This window comes from Odocoileus virginianus, chromosome 16, assembly GCF_023699985.2.
Source record: "Odocoileus virginianus isolate 20LAN1187 ecotype Illinois chromosome 16, Ovbor_1.2, whole genome shotgun sequence".
Taxonomy (NCBI): Eukaryota; Metazoa; Chordata; class Mammalia; order Artiodactyla; family Cervidae; genus Odocoileus; species Odocoileus virginianus.
Genome location: NC_069689.1, coordinates 9347894 through 9368062, shown reverse-complemented (window position 1 = coordinate 9368062; position 20169 = coordinate 9347894). Strand labels below are relative to the sequence as shown.

Here is a 20169-nt window from a genome sequence, read left to right as displayed (position 1 = left end):
ATGTCTTGTGAGCATGTGTGTCTGAGCATGTGTAAAAACGCGAGTTGGCTGTGTGTCGGTGACTGTGAGTAGTTGGGTGAGCCTGTGTGCTCAATGTGTGTCGGTGTGAGTGAGGGTGGTCGCGCTGGTGAAACGCGTGACGCCATGGCTCCCGACCCTAAGGGGACCTGCACCTTTCGGGCCCCCACGCGGCTTGCGTGGCTTTTCGACCCGGAAAGGGGGGGACGCCCGGGGCTGGGGCTGCGAGGCGCCGGGGGCCGGGCGCGCGCGCGCGCGCGGGGGCGGGGCGGCGCTGGGGGCGGCCGAGCCCGCCCCCGCCCGCGCCGCGGCGCCGTTGCTAAGGCCGGGCGGCGGGCGCCGGGGGGAGGGCCTTAGCGACGGGCGGCGGGCGCGCGCGAGGCCGGGCGGGGGCGCGCGGGGCGGCGGCGCGGGGAGCCGGCCGCTCTCGCGGGCTCCCGCGGCTCCCACGCGCGCGCGCGCTCGCGGGCCGGCGGCGGGGGCGGGGCGCGCGCGCGCTAGGGCGCGCTCCGGCGGCCGGCGGGGATTTCCAGCGCGCGAGAGGAAGTGCCTGCGAGAGGGTGCGTGAGGGCGAGGGAGCGCGGCGCGGCGCGGCCGCCGCGTGCGCGAGCCGGGTTGCAGCCCAGCAGGGACTTTCCAGCCGGCGGCGGCGGCGGCGGCCGCCGGCCCTTCCCCGCCCCCCGACATGGGGCTGCCCGGGGAGCAGGACGCTGCGGACCGCGGCGGAGGACGGGCTCGGCGCTGCTGAGCCGGCCGGGCGGCGCGGACGCGGGTAAGGGGCCTGGCGGGCGGCGGGCGGCTCCATCCCCGGCGGTTCCATCCCGCGCCCCGGGCGGCGGGCGGCGGGCGGCGGGCGGGCCCGGGGTCGGTCGGCGCGGGGCCGGGGCGGCGCAGGCCCGGCGCCCGGCGGCGAGTGCCCGATGCGGCGCCGTCTCGCCCCCGCCCCAGCCCGCGCCCGCCCGCCCCCCGGACGCCTCAACTTCGGGAAACTTTGTCCTCCGGCCCGGCCCGGCCGGGCCGAGGGCCCCGCGGGCCGGGGTTCCCGCAGCTTTTCAGGAAACGGGGCGCCGAGGCCGCTTGGAAACGTGACCCCCCACCCCCCACCCCCGGGGTGGCGAGAGATCAGCATCTCCGGCGAGCCTGTGTGTTTTGTGGGGTGAGGAGCGGACCGTTTCGGGTGTCTCCATAGCCGAACGTGTTCACCCCGGGTTGGCTTGGGTTCTTTTTTTTTTTTTTTAAGCCATTATTTAAAAGTTTATACTGAGTCATTCCTCTGCAGATGAACCTCTGACTGATTCATAACCGAAGAGCTGCAGTGGCCTCGGAGGCAGGCGGGTACTGGGATCCAGCTTGGGGCGAAAGGCACACATTCCGCCTTGGGTTAATTGCTCACGCACACTTTGCCACGTTTTCACCCTGTTTGGGGACATCTATTTAATATTTAGGCCTTTAGAAAGAATCTCGTGTGGAAAAAGAATTCTTTACCTTTCTCTTGAAAACATAGCAACAAAATGGAAATGGATGGAGTGTTGTGGACGTGCTTTGAAATCTAAGAAGCCTTCATATAATTGTCCGTTGAAGGAAGAAATTTTATTTCATGGTTTTCGTTTTAAGCTGTGAATTAGTTTTCAGAATGAGATGAGGGTGTGTGTGTGTGATATATTCATTTATTTTTGTGGATTCATAAAGGCTGTGTTGAGCGTTGTTGCCGCTTGTTAATTTACATTCACAGCATACAACTGAGGAGAAGCCATAATTTTTTCTTTCTTTTTTTTTTTTCCTTAGCATTTCCTTAGCATTTTGGAAATGTTGTGTGTTCTGTAATCTTGCATTTGTATATAAAATCCTTATCTAAAGAAATGACCAAGTGGACCATCAGTTGGTGCTAAAATCTTCTGTCTTTCACATCTTTGAAAATGGCCTGTTCAAAAGACTGCATCATGTGTAGGATGTCTGGCAAAATAGTGTACGTTCGTTTTTCAAACGAAAGGAAGTGTTTGCTTTTTCACCATTGTGTGGTGACAGTATATACATACTGAAAATTAGTTCAAGACGAAAAATTTTTTGGCCAAAACAAAAATAAGCCTTATTAGTGGGAAAACCCTCAAATGTACAAGATTGGAAATCTGGTGAGTAGGTGCTCAGGACAGAAACCTTGACAGACCTCGGATTCCAGCACCACTAGTCAAAACCAGACCTTATCAGGGATGAGGTTTAAGATGTAAGGTGTCTCTCCCAGACGCCATCTGTTCCAGCTGTCACAATGCAGAAGCCTTGGAAGCAGAGAGCTGGCAGGGAGAATTCCAGCATTTTTCTTTTTTTTTCCTAAGACGTTCATGTGAATTTTTCTGTGAGGGAGAAGAAAACCAGTTATTTTTCTTGGATGCTGTCCATTCATTTTGGAACTAATAAGATGGCCTCACTCATTGTAAAGAAGGGTGTAAAGATATTCCACTGGAGACAAGCAGTAGCAGCTGGCCCGTTGTTTCTGTTAATACAATCAAAATATTCCTACTCTTGTTTGTGTCTTGAAGAGAGTCCTTAGTTTAACTGAAACATTTGAGCTGCTTCTAGCTGTTTTCCCCTGTGTTTGGGGTTTTGATTCCGTAAAGACCCCTACTAGAATCCCTTTAATTTTTCGCTGTGCAAAGCGGGAAGGACCTTGGTGGGGGCTGGGGGGGCGGAGGTTTGTCCGGATAGATATGCTAATACGCTGAAGGACAAGAATGATTTATCACTCTTTTTGATGATGTTAAAGCTGTACTTTAAGAAAAACTGTCACTGTGGTGTTGCAAGTCTGGGCTAGCTCAAGCAAACAAAGGAAATTGCGTTAAATTTGCCCGTCTCTATTTTCTCATCTCTGTAGAGCAAGACTCTACAAACAGCAAGTGATCTAACCTATCAAATATTATGCAATAGTTGAGTTTCCTTGTAATGGTCAATTTACGAACTGTTAACTAAGCAGAGGAGACCTCATATGGCCAGGGCCTCTGTGTCAATCCAATGGAATCCGGACCCCCCGCATGCTTCTTTACAAGTGTTCTGTGAGGAAGGAAAATTATTATTTTGCTGGTGGAGGAGAGTCACCATACTGACTTGAGATACAGAGAGAAACTGGGGGAAGAGCTCCAAAGTGAGAAAGAAGGCGGTGAGGCCAGTGGTTTTGGAAGCTGCCCAGAGAGAGGCAGTCGAGGCCTGAATGTGGAGACGATGCTCCAACCTGCTTTGGGTGGAGGGAGTGAAGCCAGCAAGAGGGGCCCCGACGCCTGTGGGCAGGAGGGCGGTCGAGAGGCGAATGGGGACAGGGTGGCTCGGTCCATCGCAGCAGGGTCTGGGTCCATAGCTGCTCATGGAGTAGGGGACAGTGCAGCTCTCAACAGAAAAGGAAAAACAATGTAAGAAAACATTATGTGTGCCCCTGTAATGTCTAGTATTCATAATTTAAAAATACAAAATGTTTTTCTCACTTTATAGGGCCTTCATTGACTGCGGTCTGCCCAACACAGTGAGGGGTGGGGGACTGACCACTCTAGGAAGGAGAAGGTGAGGTTTTTGTCATCAAGCATCAAAACCTCCTTTTGGGCCAGAATTGCTTGTCTCTCTGTGCAGAGTTGTTGGGGGTGAGGCTGGCAGGTGGTGAGATGTCATAAATGCAGGTGACTGTTGTGGGTTTCTGTCAACTCCAGAAATGAGGTTGGAATCCCTTGCTGAGTTCTGTACTCTGCAGGATAAGTAGATCATTGGCTGGAATGGGGGAGTCTTATTCTCCTTGAATTTGGCGTTCAGTGAGTGTGCCTTGACTTCCTATAATGCTCTGGTTCCAGTGCTGGGATGAGGGAGTTGCAGCACTTGCCTTTGAGAGTGTGGTTTCAGCCCCTGTGCGTGGTGGAGGAAGATGCCGGAAACCAGTGGTGTTTGACCAGGTAGCACCAGGACTGAAGCTTATGCCCGGAAGGGAGAGGGAAAAGGAAGATTTCACCATCCTGCCTTCAGGAAGTTGGCCGCTCAGCTAGAGAGTGCAGTCCCACTGGGAAGAGGCTAGAAACGTCCTGCAGAGTAGACTGAAGTGGATGAGCGGATTGTGCAGAGGGCTGGAAGGATGGTGGGAATTCAGGGAAGGGGCAGACAGCTCCTGGCTGGCGGGGGAGTCAGGGAAGGCTTCTGGGAAGTGGGTGTTGAGACCGAGTGCCAATAAGGCAGGTGCCATGGGCCCACCCTGAGATTGGCAGGAAGAGGACTTCTCCCTGCCCCACTTTGTTTTGGGAAGATGGCATCTGATGGTGTGCCGGTCCTGTTGCTTCATGCCAGTAGACACGGTCTTAGTGATGCTGGTGGTCAGTGGGTTTCCGGTTGTAATGATTCCCATGCTGTCCCCTGGCCCCTGCCAGACCCTTTGTGACCAAGAGGTCTGCCCTGCGGTGGGCCAGGTCTGGGGTGGGGGACAGAGCGGTGGTCCCTGACCTGGACGGCCACACTTGGCTGTCCCTGCCGTTTCTCACTGTAGGTGGATAGTCTCAAAAGGTGGTGGGGAGGGGAATAAGTGTTGGAACGCCCCTTCCCCGGGGGACGCCCCCAAACCCGCTGCTCTGTCATCCATGCTGAAATGACCTAAATCTCTTTAATTCTCAAGAACTAAAAAAGCTCCCTGTAAGTTCATTTCATGGTTTACTTTTTTGTAAGGTTTACTCCATGCTGATGTATAACTCCACGTTTTCTTGTTTGTTTTTGGCTGCAGTGCGCTGCTTGTGGGATCTTAGTTTGCCATCTTGGAATTGAACCTGGGCCCTAGGCAGTGAGAGTGCAGAGTCCTAACCACTGGACCATCAGGGAATTCCTGACTGCATGTTTTTTTTTTTTTAATGGAGGTTACTTCGTAACTTCTCATGAGGCCATTCTACCAAGAAAGATATCATGCCTGCTGTTCTGGTATCCTAATTTCTTTTCCAATTAAAACACCAATTCTGTGGCAAGAACCATAATTATATTTATTGGAAACTTGGTTTCTTTGAATGGAGAGAAAAGCTAAATTCATTAATCGATTGGGATAAAGTAACCTTCGGGACGACAGAAGCATCAAAAATACTAAAACGTTAGTTTCCAGGAGTCAAAATTGTAGTGAAGGTTTTCAGTGACTGACTGTACCCTGGAAGGTTAATGTCCAGTAGAAGACCTGCATACACTTGAAGTGGTGGGGTGCTGGTTAGACCCCCCTTCTCCCCGCCCAGGGCCTGGCACATGGTTGACTGATGCTCCGTCAGTGTTTGTGTCAGGAATCTGCAAGTTTGGGAAGGAAGAGGGACGTAACAGATGCTTGCCTGGTGGCTCCGTGTGGTTTGGCATATGTGTCTGCAGGTGGGGGTGCCCTGTGGCTGCGTCTCTGGACTGTGCCCCCTCCACCCCCAGTTCTGATAGCGCTTAGCTCCCAGGTTTGTTGTGTGAGGGGGCTTTTAAGATAGGGGTCTTCATCCAGCATCTTAACTTTCCTGGGTGCTTTGAATGACTTAAAGAGAAACGCAAGGAAATCTGTTCTCCTGAGTCCTGCCTTGCCCAGTAATGCCCGGGAGTCACAACTTTATTCTGGAAATTAAATTCTGTCTTTTTTGGATTAATATAGCCTGGTGTTTGAAATGTTATTATGGGGTAAATTAAGTGTTCTGGTTTCAGAAGGCTTTTCTCTGTGGGAAAGGCGTGGTTTTAGTCCAGTATGTCTCAAACCCTTGATAGGAGTCCAAGCCCATTAAGTTTTATCTTAAAATTTAATAGGAATTTTACACTGTACTCAGTTATATGTCTGTTTTTTCTTTTGCCGTAAACACACTTTGCCCCCTTCAGTTGTTGAGTGCATTGGATTCTCCAGAAGATGCATTGTGTTCATCCTTGACTCCCCCAGGGTTGGTAAGGGGTCCCCTGGCATTCCTGCCATGTGTCCTAGGGGCCATCCACCTTCTGGCTTGAGAAGTGTGGGCATGGTGGAAGGCACCAGCTTTAAAGATTGGAATCCCAGTCCTGCCTTTTTGCACACCAGCAGAACGACCCAGAGTGGCTTCTGGGCCTCTCTGAATTAGTGTCTCCATCTGTAAAATGGGATGAACAGCAGCAGGCACAGACTTGCTTCTTATGAAAGAAATGGACAAGAGAACCTTTTATTGATGTTAATTTTTATAGTAATGGACTGAGATCTAATAGAGGAAGAGGGTTGAGACCTTAGAATGTGTCAGCCCTAAACTAACGCGTCAGACGCACGTGGAGAGATGTCTGAGAGAAGTTCCCTCCTTTTATACTGGGAGGCAGCTGGCTGAGAGTGTTTGGGTAAGGAGGGCTCCCAAGTCAGTCCATTATCTGGCAGGCCGGCAAGGTTCACCCAGGGTAGAGGTGCTTTTTTTTCCTCCCTTGCCCCCTGCAGTCTTCATTTCCCCAAGATTGGCCCCAGGGAAGCTGCTTGGCCTCTATCCAATTTGGGATAATTGAAAATTAATCAAGTCACATTTTTGGGGGAGAACTTAGCCAGGAGCTGGGCTAGTTTGCCAGCGCTAACGAGTGAAGTGAGACGTGGTGTGGGCACTGTCCTCAGGGAGCTTCTGCCGGAGGAGTGGCCCGGCTGCAGCACCGCGTGGTGGCTCTGCGGCGGAGGGGCCGGGGCGCCTGGGCAGAGGTGGCCAGCAAGGGTGAGGGGGCGGGCCTCAGAGCCCGCGGGGCCCTCTGTGGCTGCCGAGCAGGCTGCCGGCCTCAGAAGGAAAGAGGCTGCCTTCGGGCGCCGCCTTGGTGCCAGCCTGGCTCTGGAGGGCAGACTTGTCCCCATTTTACAGGTGGGGAAAAGGAAGAGCCTCAGGCCTGCTGGACTCCAGAGTCGGTGTTTTCACCACTCCGCTCTGTGGTCAGTTTAGGCTGAATTTACAATCCGTTTTTAGATCTTGTTCTTATTCTAGACTTTGTAGTTTTGCTTTCAGATTCTAGATGTTTGGCATCGTGTGTTTTTCCAGCATATGCGTTTCACATGGCCCTTCCTCTCCTCCAGCATCTGTTCTGCCTGTATGGATTCTCTTCCTGCTGGTGCTCCGTCCCTTCTCTCCCTTTCATTCTCCTACAGCAGCGACCCTGCGTTCCATGTCCTTTTAATAAGATCAGTGAGGGCATTCTTCACTCTGTGGTTCTTGCCGAGAAGCGGTCCCAAACTTGATTTACTAATGTGTTTTCTTTCCCCTTTCTCTCTTAATTTACATTTAAACCGGAAGTCTAGTAATAATGATAGTATGTAGTCATTACATCTTTACAGGCTTTTACAAATGTTAGCTTGTTAGTGGTGAACAAGTCCCGGAGGCTTGGTCACTCTATAGAGCTGGTTACAGCCCAACATGGACAGATTCCACCCATTCATGTGGAATTTAATTATAACTGCGGATTGCTTATGGGAATATGAGTTAAAGACAAAGAAACCTCCACAGTTAGCAAGGAAGTGATGTCACTGGTATTTTGTTGAAGATTTTATGTGGCTCTTAAGCTAGAACCACTGTAAAGTTTTGAACATGAAACTGGTGATGACTGAGGGGCGGGGGCATGTTTCGTAGCCATCTGTACCTGCCAGGGGGAGGGCTGTGTACACGGGGTCACAGCTGGACCCTGAGGTCTCAAGGTCAGGTTCCTCAAGCGACAAGGGGTAGGTCCTCTTTGTCCTCATGCCAGGTTAGAGGCAGTGGGGTTAAGGCAGTGTGTGGAAGAGGTAGCAAGGGCCTGATGTTTCTGGGGAAGCCTGCCCTGCCTTCTCTAGCTTCAGGGAGGTTCTGGTGCATCTGGGATGGGTCTCTAGTGTTGTGATGACAAACTTCTTGAGGACAGGGCCGCTTCATCATATTTTCACAGTCTGGCCCAAAATGTTCTCAGGCCATCTCAGATGGGATGAATTTACATGTGGAAGGAGTTTGGGCCTGAAGTCAGACCCAGTTTGAATTCTGGTCCTTCCTTTAGGTCAGTGTGATAGTAAGTTATTTATCCTTTCTGAATCTCAGTTTTCTCATCTATGAAGGGGTGATTTGTGAGGACTGAAAGTGAGAATGTGAGTGGATGTGGGGACCTGGCAGGTTGTGAGTGGGAATTCCTTCCCTGCATGATTTCCTAAAGGGAGAACATGCTTGTTAACAAGGTGAACAGTACGCTGTCTTGGGAGTGGGCCTGGCCCTGGAAGGCAGGTAGGGGTAGAAGAAGCACATTATTGGACTGTAAAGAAATTATTTTTAACAAAGAATAAAATATCTGGAAACTAAAAATCACTATTTGCACAAAAAGGAATGTCTATAGATAGGCCCTCAGTTTTTTAGCAATTTTTACATATGATTTTTTTGATAAATTTAAAACTATATTTTAATACATTATTTTCTTCCATTATTTAGCATAATAATGTTAAAATTGTTCCAGTCTCTGTTCAAATGTCACCTCTTCTAGGTTTTCCCTCAACACCCTAGTTAAGATGGCCCCTGCTTCACTCTCTAGTCACTTACCTTGCATTTTTAATTTTTGTCCATCACCTTAACCCATTTCCTAGAAGAGTGCCTGGAGTATGTTAGATACTCAGGTGTTTGTGTGAGTTGATCAGTGGTTCAACCAAATTTTCTTTCATTGAGGCAAAATTCATATAACATTCAATTAACTATTTTGAAGTGTACAGTTCAATGGTATATAGTGTATTCACAATTTTGTGCAACCGCAGGGCTTGCTCTAGTTTCAGAACTTTTCTATCACCCTGTAAAACATTCTCTACTCAATAAGTAATCATTCCCTATCCCCCCTTTTCTTCTAACCCTAATAGCTTCTAATCTACTTTCCATGGCTATAGACTTGCTTGTTTTGAATATGTCATATAAAAAGGACCGTACAGCCCCTTACCTTTTGTGTCTAGCTTCTGTCACGTAGCATAATGTTTTTGGGGTACATCCATGTTGTAGTACTTACCAGTATTCTGTTCTTTTTTCATGGTTGAATAGTATTCCATTTATGTATATATCAGTTTATTTATCCATTTATCCACTGTTGGATGTCTGGGTTTTTTACCTTTTGGCTATTATGAGTCATATATATATATGTGTGTGTGTGTGTGTGTATACACACACACACACAGATACATGTTTTTGTGTGGACATAGTGTTTTCATTTCTCTCGGGTAATATACCTAGGAGTGGAATTGCTAGGCCATATGGTCATTCTGTGTCTAACTTGTCCCCACCTGCAATGTACTAGGGTTCCAATTTCTGCACATCTTTGTCAACATTTGCCTTTTTTTTTTTTGATTCAAGCTATTTTAGTGGATGTAAAATGGTATCTCATGGTGGTTATGTATTTCCTTAATGACCAATGATATTGAACATCTTTTCATTGTATATCTGCTTTGAAACAACATGTCTTCAAGTCCTTTGCCCTTGTTTTAACTGAGTTGTCTCTTTTGTTGTTGAGTTGTAGGAGTTCTTCGTATGTTTTGGGTATTTAACTCTTAATGGATTTATGATTGACAAATATTTTTCCTATTCTGTTGGTTGTTCTTTCACATTCTTGATAATGTCCTTTGATGCACAAAAGGTTTTAATTTTTATGAATTCCACTTTATTTTGTTGTTGTTTTTCCTTTTGCTTTTGGTATCAAAACTGAAAATTCATTGCCAAATCTGAAGTCATGAAGATTTACCCATATATTTTATAGTTTCAGTTCTTACATTTAGATCTTTGGTCCATTTTGAGTTAATTTTTATAAATGATGTAGGAGTCCCACTTCATCTTTTGCATTTGCTTATCCGGTTGTCCTACTACCATTTTTTGAAGAGACTTTTCTTTCCCCATTGGATGGTCTTGGCACCTTTGTTGGAGATAAATTATCATATGTGTTTGCATTTATTTCTGGACTCTCGGTTCTATTCCATTGATCTGTATGTCTGTCCTTATGCCAGCAGCACACCATTTTGATTATCTTAGCTTTTTGAAAAGTTTTGAAGTAGTAAGTTTGAGAAGTGTGAGTCTTCCAGCTTTATTTTTCTTTTTCAATATTGCTTTGACTACTTGGCACCACTTATAGCTCCATATTAATTTGAGGATCAGTTTTTCTCTTTCTTCAAAAAGGTCATTGGAATTTTGACAGGGATTGCATTAAATCTGCCTTGGGGAATTGCCATGTAGTACTGAGTCTCCCAATTCATGACTGTGAGATGTCTTTAATTTCTTTCAGTAAGATTTTATAATTTCAATATATAAATTTTTTGCTTCCTTGGTTAAATTTATACCTGGGTGTTGTATTCTTTTGGATGTTATTATAAACGGAATTCTTTAATTTTCTTTTTGAATTGTGCTGGTTTATAAAAACACAACTGATTTTTGTGTGTTGATAATATGCCTTGCTGAATTTAGTTATTACCTCTATTAGTTTTTTTGGTAGATTACATGGGATTTTCTACATATATAGTGATGTCATTGGCAAATAGAGATACTTTGTTTCTTTCTTTGCAATGTTGATACCTTTTATTTCTTTTTATTTCTTTTTCTTGCCTCATTGCTCTGGCTAGGAGTTCTCCTGCAGTTTGAATAGCAGAGGTGAAAGCAGACATCCTTGTCTTGTTCCTGACCTTAGGGGAAAACTTTTCAATGTGATTATGAAGTTATGTGTGGTTTAAAAAAAAAAAAAAAATAAGTGCCCTTTGTCATGTTAAGGAAGTTCCCTTAAATTCCTATCATACTGGTTATTTTGTGATGAAAGGTTGTTGAGTTTTGTCAGATGCTTTCTGTGTGTCTGTGGTTTCCCCCTTTCCTTCTGTTAAGGTGGTATGCTCCATTAGTTGATTTTTGTGTGTTGAACCTCCCTTGCTTTCCTAGGATATGTCTCACCCTGTCATGGTGCATAATCCTCTTAATGTGTTGTTAGATTTGGTTTGCTACTGTTTTGTTGAGAATTTTCTCATCTGTGTTTATATAGAATATTGGTCCTTCATTTTCTTTATTTGTATCTTTGGCTTTGGTATCAAGGTATCAGCTGCATTTTGACTGTACATTGTGTTTCTTCAGACTTTTGAAACCTGTCTTCAGTAGTGCGTAGAAAATTCTAGGAGGGTTTGAAGCAGACAGGAAAGCTCTCTGATGATGATCATACTGTATACCTCCTTGCTTTCCAACACGAGGCTTCCCAGTGGCTAATAGCTAGCAAAATCCTGGCTGACATTACCACCTTAATGCTATGTCAACCCTGGAGAATGGAGGAAGGGACTCTATTCCTGATGCCAGTGCCAGAGATTCTGTTATTTCCTGAAAAAACCACAGATTGTTCTAGATAATGATTGCTGAGTCACAGACCATCCTAAGCATCTGTTACCTAAAACAGTGATTTGTTATTGTTAATAGATAGTATGGTTCTGTGGGTTGGTCAGGCAGGGCTTAGCTGGATGATTCTTCTGCTCTATGTTAACTGCAGCATTAACTGAAGCTACTCACTGGAATTTATCTGCTCTCTGATCTGATCTGGAGGGTCCAAAATGGCAATGCTCACCTGTGTGGATGGTTAGAAGGCCAGGCCTAGTGGTCCCTCGCTCTCCACGTGGTGTCAGGGCCTCGTCAGGTGACCTCTCTGCTAGGGTGGTTGGACTTCTTCGACGGCAGCCAAGGATTCCTGGAGTGACTGCCGTAGGAGAGGAGGTGGGCTGACAGAGCGGCGCAGCGTTGCTCTTGCTGTGTCTGTTAGTTGAAGACCCCACAGCGTACTCCCACACTGAGGAGAGGGGACATAGAGCCTGCCTCTTGATGAGAGCTGTGGCAGGGAACTTGTGACCTTCTTTAATCCATTATATGTATGGTGGTTAGATTCTGCGGTGCTGTCAACAATACACGTATTGTGTATACTTTCTAAGAGAGGCTGTTGTGGGCTAAAATGGAAATTCCAGCTGTTGTGTGTTACCCTTTTTGGTGAGAAAATGCATTCTGTGTTCCGAACCAAGAATTCACGAATGGACACATCCATTCATAAAATGGTAATTGCCTATATAAAATGTGTGATTTATATTTATTCGGGCATCCTCGATCATCTCGTCAGAAGTTTCTCAGGTATAATTTTGGATCTGTGAAATTTCCCTCCTATTAGTTCATTTTAAAAAGTTACTTAAAATCTTCACTTTCATTTTGAAGAGTATTACAATTCTCTGTTTTTAAAATTTCATCAAGAATATATTAGTAAGCCTATATCCCAGATTTCCTTTTCTTCACTCTAGATCATTCTGGTAGGCATCTGTTAGAATAAACTTAGGGCTGTTTGTGTGTAAAAGTATGGGATAATTTGACAGCCTGTGCAGAGGTGTGTCTGCATTGGTTCTAACTAGAAGTCTCGTTTTCTGTGAATCTGCCTTCTCTGCCCATCTCAGCAGATGATTGCAACACTGTTTGAGTTGGGGCAAATGTGATGAGGTCAGAGAGGACGGAAGAAGTGGATTTAAATCATGGAACAAGGAATCTGCAGTTTTGGTTCCAGTGAAGCCACCCAATATCGAGATAATAGGGGTGCAGAGGGGTGGAGCTGTGTCCCACATGTGCCCTCTGCTTGCGCCTGCACAGAGAGCCCTGCCTGCCCAGTGCTGCCTTGGCAGAGTCCCGGCCCAGAGGTGGTGCCACAGAACCGCCCAGGTTCGTGTTTCCCAAGCGTGGCTTGCCTGTGTTCCCAAATGCCCACCACTCCCAGGTATCTAACCTTTGTCCAGAGTGGGGTGAGTGTCCAGTCACCTCCTTTATGTGGTGGATACACTGAAGTGACTAATGCATGGGATTTCAGGGAGTCCTGGGAGCTTCCGGACACCTCCCATCAAGCCTGATGTAAGAACCTCTGGTCTAGATGATCTGAGGCCTCTTATAGTAAAGTTTTATGTAAATACATGTGTGCTCATTCAGTCATGTCCAATTCTTTGTGACTCCCCTAGACCTTAGCCCACCAGACTCCTTTGTCTATGGAATTTTCCAGGCAAGAACACTGGAGTGGGGTAGCCATTTCCTGCTGCAGGGGATCTTCCCAACCCAGAGATCAGATTCTCCTCTCTGCAGCTCTTGGATTGGCAGGCAGGTTCTTTACCACTACTGCCACCTGGGAAGCCCATAAACACACACACATATACATATGTGTATACACACACTGCATACATACATATGTGCACACACACATACACATACATGTACGTACACCCATATGTATACATGCACCCATATTATACATAAACAGATACACACACACACACGCCCACACACACATTCATACTCATCAGGCTCCTCTGTCCATGGAGAATTCTCCAGACAAGAATTCTGGGGTGGGTAAACATTCCCTTCTCCAGGGGATCTTCCTGGCCCAGGGATTGAACCCAGGTCTGATCTCCTGAATTGCAGGCAGATTCTTTACTCTCTGAGCCACCAGGGAAGCCCCAAAACAAAATCCAGATCTTCAGGTCAGCAATCTCAGTTCTAAACAACTTTCCAAGACTGCCCCTTGTTATCATTTAGTCACTAAGTCATGTCTGACTCTTTGAGTCCTTATGGACTGTAGCTTGCCATGGGATTTCTCAGGCAGAAATACTGGAGTGGGTTGCCATTTCCTCCTCCAGGAGATCTTTGTGACCCAGGGATCGAACCTGTATCTTCTGTGTTGGCAGATGGATTCTTTACCTGCCAATGTAGGTACACTATACAGGTAACTCTTTACTGAGTCACCAAGGAAGCCCCCTCCCCCAGCACACACACACACACACACACACACATATAATTTTCTGGGTGTGGGCTTCCCATTCCTTATTCTTGGGGGGATGGTTCTTTCGATACTACTTACTTTTTTCATTCATTATTACCTGTAGGAGTCTGTACCAGAATGCGGTGACTGTGGCCCAGGGGTGGCCAACATAGGGGCTAAAGAAGGGTAATGAGACGAGTGGACTGGGGAAGATGAGGGGTCAGGAGGGCAGTGGCATTCACAGTGAAAGGTAGGACTCTGACAGTTTTGACATTGTGTTCCTCTGAGTATAACACTGCAGGTGTAAAAGTTTCTCAATTACACGAAGTGATGGGAAGCATGGAGGCCACCTGTTGGTGAACCAGGGTCTGGAGAAGTGGGGGTCAGAGGTAGGGGCCTCCCACCAGTGGAAGCCCTGCTGCAGGTGGACAAGATTCAGGCAGGTGTCGGGACCCGCGCACAGGACCCACGTCTTTGTGGCCTCCGGCAGCTTATGTTTACCCTTTGCAGCCTCTGTTTCCGTTCATGCTAGACAGGAATAGTGGTGACAGGAGTGGTGGTTGTGATAATGGAATAGTAAGCCTTAAAAAAGGAATTCACCAGAGACAGGAAATGCGGTATTTAAGGCTAAAGGAGCATGCAAGTTTCAGCCCAGGAGAGAGAGTAGAGGAGGTGCCCAGCAGACACTCACTGTTTGAGCACATGTTTATCTGCTGGGCGCTTGGCTGAGTTCAGTGCTGTGTGTGTGTGTGAAGAGTATAAGGGAAAACATTTAAATGAACACTGACCAGATTTTGTTCAGCTCAGCAAACTTTTTAAAAGAAATTTTATTGAAGTATAGTTGATTTACAGTGACGTATTAGTTTCAGGTATATAGCAGTGATTCAGTTATTTATATACACATAAACATTTTCCCTCACAGGTTATTATAAAATATTGAGTATAGTCCCCTGTGTTGAACAGGAGATCTCTGTTGTTTATCTATTTCATATACAATAGTGTGTTATGTGTTAACCCCAACCTCTTAACTTATTCCTCTCTCACCGTTTCCCCTTTGGAAACCATGAATTTGTTTTGTATGTCTATTGGTCTATTTCTGTTTTGTAAATAAGTTAATTTGTATTTTTTTTAAGATTCTACAGATAAGTGATATTATATGATATTTGTCTTTTTTCTGTATTGCTTACTTTGCTTAGTATAATAATACCTAGGTCCGTCCATGTTGCTGCAAATGGCGTTATTTCATTCCTTTTTTATGGTTGAGTAGTATGCCACTGCTTGGAGAAGGCAATGGCACCCCACTCCAGTGCTCTTGCCTGGAAAATCACGTGGACGGAGGAGCCTGCTGGGCTGCAGTCCATGGGGTCGCTAAGAGTCCGACTCAACTGAGCGACTTCACTTTCACTTTTCACTTTCATGCATTGGAGAAGGAAATGGCAACCCACTCCAGTGTTCTTGCCTGGAGAATCCCAGGGAAGAGGGAGCCTAGTGGGCTGCCGTCTATGGGGTCGCACAGAGTCAGACACGACTGAAGCGACTTAGCAGCAGCAGCAGCAGCAGTATGCCACTGCTTAGTATATACACACACACACCGTATTTTCTTTATCCGTTCATCTGTTGATGGGCGTTTAGGTTGCCTCCATGCCTTGGGTATTGTAAGTAGTGCTGCTGTGAACATTGGGGTGCGTGCATCTTTTTGGATTATAGTTTTCTCCAGATAAATGCCCAGAAATGGGATTGCAGGATCAGATGGCAGCTCTTAGTTTTAGTTTTTAAGGACCCTCCATACTGTTCTCTGGACTTCCCTGACAGCTCAGTTGGTAAAGAATCCGCCTGCAGTGCAGGAGACCCCGCTTCGATTCCTGGGTCAGGAAGATCTGCTGGAGCAGGGATAGGCTACCCGCTCCAGTATACTTGGACTTGCCTTGTGGCTCAGCTGGTAAAGAATCTGCCTGCAATGTGGGAGACCTGGATTCAATCCCTGTGTTGGGAAGATCCCCTGGAGAAGGGAAAGGCTACCCACTCCAGTATTCTGGCCTGGAGAATTCCAGGGATGGTATAGTCTGTGGAGTTGTGAGAGTTGGACACGACTGAGCCACTTCCACTTTCACTTTTCACACTGTCCTCCATGGTGGCTGCACGGTTTACATTTCCACTAGTAGTGTAGCAGGGTTCCTTTTTCTCCATTCTTTTAGATGATGGCCAGAAAGTCTCCAGACTTTTTGGTGATGGCCATTCTGACCAATGTGAGGTTTGGTTTGCATTTCTCTAATAATTAGCGATGTTGAGCATTTTTCATGTGCCTGTTTGCCATCTGTATATCTTTGGAGAAATGTCTAGGTCTTCTGCCCATTTTTAGATTGAGTTGTTTTTATTTTTTATATTGAGTTGTTTGAGCTATTTGTATATTTTAGAAATTAATCTCTGTTGGTCACATTGTTTGCAAATATCTCCTCCCAGTCTGTAGGTTGTCTTTTTGTTTTGCTTATGGTTTCCTTTGCTGTGTAAAGGCTTTAAGATTAATTAGGTCCCATTTGTTATTTTTTGCTTTATTTCCATTACTCTAGGAGATGGATCTGAAAAGATATTGCCACAATTTTATGTCTAAGAGTGTTCAGTCTACGTTTTCCTGTTGGAGTTTTATAGTATCTGGTCTTTATTTAGGTCTTCAATCCATTTTTTAAAGACTTTTCCTGTTTTGTTTTTTTTTTTAATTTATTTTATTTATGCCTGTGCTGTGCACAGGCTCTCTTTAGTTGCAGCGAGTAGAGGTATTCTCCAGTTGTGGTGCACAGGTTTCTCACTGTGGGGGCTTCTTGTTGCAGAGCGCGGGCTCTGGAGCGCAGGCTTCAGTCGCTGGCAGTGTTGGGCTCAGTTGCCCCGGCACACGGGCTCTGGAGCGCGGGCTTCAGTCGCTGGCAGTGTTGGGCTCAGTTGTCCCAGCACACGGGCTCTGGAGTGTGGGCTCAGCTGTGAGGCATGGGCCTGGCTGCCCCCCCGGCGTCTGGGGTTTTCTCAAACCAGGGATCAAACCGGTGTCCCCTGCACTGGCAGGCCGATTTTAGACCACGGGGCCACCAGGAAAGCCTGATCTTTCTTCTATTTTGAGTTTATTTTTGTAGATGATGTTAGAGAATGTTTTAATTTCATTCTTTTACGTGTTACTGTCTAGTTTTCCCAGCACCACTTGTTGAAGAGACTGTCGTTTCTCCAGTGTACATCCTTCCCTCCCTTGTTGTGGATTAATTGACCACAGGTGCATAGGTTTATTTCTGGGATGTCTGTCCTGTCTCATTGATCTATGTTTTTCTTGGTACAGTATTGTTTTGAGTACTGTAGCTTTGTAGTATAATCTGAAGTTAGGGAGGCTCCATTCTTCCAGCTCCCTTTTTCTTTCTCAGGACGGCTTTGGCTATTTCAGGGTCTTCTGTGTTTCCACACAAATCAAAATTTTTTCTTTTTTTTGGTTCTAGTTCTGTGAAAAATGCCATTTGGTAATTTGATTGTGTTGGCTCTCTGGATTGCCTTGAGTAGTATAGGCATTTTAACCATTTTCACTCTTCTAATCTAAGAACACAGTGTATCTTTCGATTTATTTGCATCATCTTCAGTTTCTTTCATCAGTGTCTTACAGTTTTCAGAGTACAGATCTTTTGCCTCCTTAGATAGGTTTTTCCCCCTAGATATTTTATTCTTTTTGATGCCACGGTAAATGGGGTTGTTTCCTTAATTTCTCTTCATTAGTATATAAGAAATGCAGTTGATTTACGTGTATTGATTTTGTGTACTGCAACTATACTGAATTCATTCATGAACTCTAATAGTTTTTGGTGATGTCTTTAGGATTTTCTATGTATAGTATCATGTTATCTGCAAAGAGTGACAGTTTTGCTTCTTCTTCTCCAGTTTGAATTCCTTTTATTTCCATTTCTTCTCTGACTGCTTTCGCTAGGACTTCCAAAACTCTGTTGAACAAAAGTGGTGAGAGTGGGCATCCTTGTTTTGTTCCCGATCTTAGAGGAAATACTATCAGCCTTTCACCACTGAGTATGATATTAACTGTGGTTTTGTCACATATAGTCTTTATTATGTTGAGGTATGTTCCCTCTCTGCCTACTTTCTGGAGTCAGCAAACTTTTATAAAGCACTTCATGAATGCCAGTCATGCTGTTACATGCTAGGGGTGTGTGTGCATATAAATATATGTGTGTGTGTTTGTATAAATAACTGAGACACTCTTGTTCTCGAGAAACTCAGACTGCTCATTTAAACCTGGGACTTTACACTTTATGCAAGAGGCATGTGTTAGCTCAGGCTGTCCTAACAAAGTACAGGCTGTCCTAACAAAGTATCATAAATTGTGTGGCTTAAGCAATAGGAATTTATTTCTCACAGTTCTGGACGTTGGACATCCAGTTCAGTTTCAGGTGAAGTTCCTGTTGCTGGCGTGCAGGTGTGTCATCTTTTCACTACGTCCTACATGTAGGGAGACAGACAGGAAGCAGGCTGTCTGGTATCTGCTCTTATTTGGCCCCTGATTATTTCCCAGAGGCCCGTCTCCAAATGCTGTCACATTAGGAGTTAGAGTTGTTGTTGTTCAGTCGCTCAGTTGTGTCCGATTCTTTGTGACGCCATGGACTGCAGCATACCAGGCCTCCTTGTCCTTCACGGTCTCCTGGAGCTTGCTCAAACTCATGTCCATCTAGTCGGTGATGCCATCCAACCATCTCATCCTCTGTCATCCCCTTTTCCTCCTGCCTTCAATCTTCCCCAGCATCAGGGTCTTTTCCAGTGAATCGGCTCCTTACATCAGGTGGCCAGAGTACTGGATCTTCAGCTTCAGCATCAGTCCTTCCAATGAGTATTAAGGATCGATTTCTTTTAGGATTAGAGTTTTCCTTTAGGGGTTAGAGTTGCAACATATGAATTTTGAGGGGGCATAATTCAGTCCATAGCCTTCTCTTCTGGACCCCAAAATTCATGTTTCCTGACATGTAAAATATATTCATTCCATTCCAACAGCCACAAAAACCTTAAGCTCGGAAGTCTAAAGTCCAAGGTGTTATGTATTGGATTAGTCACAAAGTTTGTTCGCGTTGTTAGATGATATGGAAAAACCTGAGTGAACTTTTTGTTTAGTCTGATAGATATCCTCTAAATAACATGTGGGTGAGTTGGGAGGTGTGATCCATCTTGAGCAGAATTCCTCTCCACCTGTGAACCCAGATGAGCTGTGTGCTTCCGACATACAACGTTGGGACAGGCGTCCCAGCATTCCCCTTTGAGAAGATACAGTGCGGAGAGAAGGAAGCAGGGACAGCCCCAGGCATGTCCACAGAGTCACAGGCAGATTCATTTGATCTTGAGCCTCGAGAGTCATCCTCTCTGGTTTGACGCCCTGCTTCCTGGACTCACAGGCGTGGAGGTCGCAGTGGGCAGCTGCCGTCTGGCCTGTTGAAACACAGGTGCTGGCCAGCCTTCTCTGAGACTGAGGAGGCAGCCCTGATGCCGTCTTGTGCGGCCCAAAAGCCATGCAACAGAAGTAAAAGGGGGTGAATGACAGGATGGGTCAGTAAGTCAGGGAGCAGAATAGGATTCTTGTTTTGTTTCTACAAGGACTTTTACCAGATGAGCCTCTCCAGCGAACTGGCAGCAGGACGGTGAGCAGGCTGGAGTGTGTCCATGTCCCGTCGCGAGTGGCCTGAGTCTGCGTGTGGAAGGTGACCGCCGACTTGGGATTTGGGAAATGGAATTGGGTTTGAGGTGGCCTTGGGGGCAGACACGTGTGACGGAGGCTCTTCAGGGGCCTCCTCATGATGGGCGCCTTCAGCGGGAGCTGGCCTCCCTGGCGGTGGGAAGAGCAGGCTGCCCGCACTCCGACGTCCCTCTCAGTCAGAGGTTCGGGAACATAGCACGATGTCTAGTCTGATGGGTGTGTGCGGGTCTCTCCCCGGTCACCAGTTCGTGCCCGTGGTGTCGCAGCCGCCTAAGCGTCCGAACCTCTATCCTCATCACCTTCTGCTGTTCGTCCCCCTGGCGGGTAGGCAGCAGCCACGTCTTGATTCTGAACCGACGTGTGGTTTCCCCGTGACTCCTGCCTTCTGTGGTGTGTCTAGGGTCTCACTGGTTTCGGGGGAGGGAAGACCCCTGATCCACAGAGCCCGGTGAGGCTGGACTATTCCATCCATCCCTGAAGAACTTCATAATGTGTCCTGCTTGTCCCTGGAAGCGTCCCAGGCCCCTCTGATGGGCAGTGGGGACTCGTCAGCCGCACTCCTGACGACAGCAGGCTGCCTTCTCGGAGGCTTGCGTTCTCAGTGACTCTGAGTCCCAGCTGTGCATTAGAACTGTTAGAAGGGACGGCAAACGTGGGGGCCACCTCAGACTGCTTCGCCCTCTCAAGGCCCCGGACATCAGATTTCCCGGGCATCT

At 46.7% G+C, this 20169-nt stretch overlaps 1 protein-coding gene across 2 annotated transcripts in view; it reads left to right on the top strand.

The window, feature by feature from the left end:
• Nucleotides 1-532: 532 nt before the first annotated feature.
• The window catches only part of TRAF3 (TNF receptor associated factor 3), a 120052-nt gene continuing 100415 nt past the window's right edge, over nt 533-20169 (top strand). For both annotated transcript variants that reach the window (XM_070477784.1, XM_070477782.1), the window contains exon 1: nt 533-790. The gene's annotated coding sequence lies outside the window, so the exon portion shown is untranslated. The remainder of the gene's footprint in view (nt 791-20169) is intronic.